The sequence below is a fragment of the Arachis duranensis genome, chromosome 2, assembly GCF_000817695.3.
Source record: "Arachis duranensis cultivar V14167 chromosome 2, aradu.V14167.gnm2.J7QH, whole genome shotgun sequence".
NCBI lineage: Eukaryota > Viridiplantae > Streptophyta > Magnoliopsida > Fabales > Fabaceae > Arachis > Arachis duranensis.
Genome location: NC_029773.3, coordinates 23056941 through 23057425, shown reverse-complemented (window position 1 = coordinate 23057425; position 485 = coordinate 23056941).

Sequence of the window (485 nt, the reverse complement as noted above, 5' to 3'; positions counted from 1 at the left end):
TTTTTTCAAAATTATGTTCATCATGATCTTCAAAGTGTTCTTGGTGTTCATCTTGACATTCATAGTGTTCTTGCATGCATCTTGTGTTTTGATCCAAAATCTTTATGTTTTGGGTCATTTTTGTGTTTTTCTCTCTCATCATAAAAAAAATTCAAAAAAAATAAAAAAATTATCTTTTCCTTATTTTCCTCCAAAATTTCAATTTTAAAAATCTTATCTTTTCAAAATCTTTTTCAAAAATCATATCTTTTTCATTTTTTATAAATTTCAAAAATTTCAAAAATCTTTTTCAAAATATTTTCAAAATCTTTTTCTTATCTTTATATCAAATTTTCGAAAATTAACTAACAAGTAATGTGATAGGTTCAAAAATTTGAAGTTTGTTACTTTCTTGTTAAGAAAGGTTCAATCTTTAAGTTCTAGAATCTTATCTTGTAGTTTCTTGTTAGTTAAGTAATTTTAAAAATTAAATCTTTTTCAAAATA